Raw genomic sequence first — 306 nt, forward strand, 5'->3', positions numbered from 1 at the left:
GTAACCGCAAAGGCTGATCCTCGACCCAAGGATCCTCACAGCCTCGCCGCCTCCCGCTTCCTCCTTTGGGAATAAAAGTCTCTCTCTATTGTGTCTTTTGCGTCGTGAGGTAAAGGCGATCACACAGGCGGGGTCGATGGGCAGTATTGCATGACGACGGAAGGTCATGCAAAGTGCAGAGAGAGATCGATGTCCGGGGATCTTATGTGCGGTTGTGAAAAAGTGCGTCAGGTTCTCTCGCTCTCTGTGTCTGTATGTCCCCTTCTTTTTTCTTTCTTTCTCTGTTTGTCTGTTTGTTTGCTGGTT

The sequence above is a fragment of the Penaeus monodon genome, chromosome 29, assembly GCF_015228065.2.
Source record: "Penaeus monodon isolate SGIC_2016 chromosome 29, NSTDA_Pmon_1, whole genome shotgun sequence".
NCBI lineage: Eukaryota > Metazoa > Arthropoda > Malacostraca > Decapoda > Penaeidae > Penaeus > Penaeus monodon.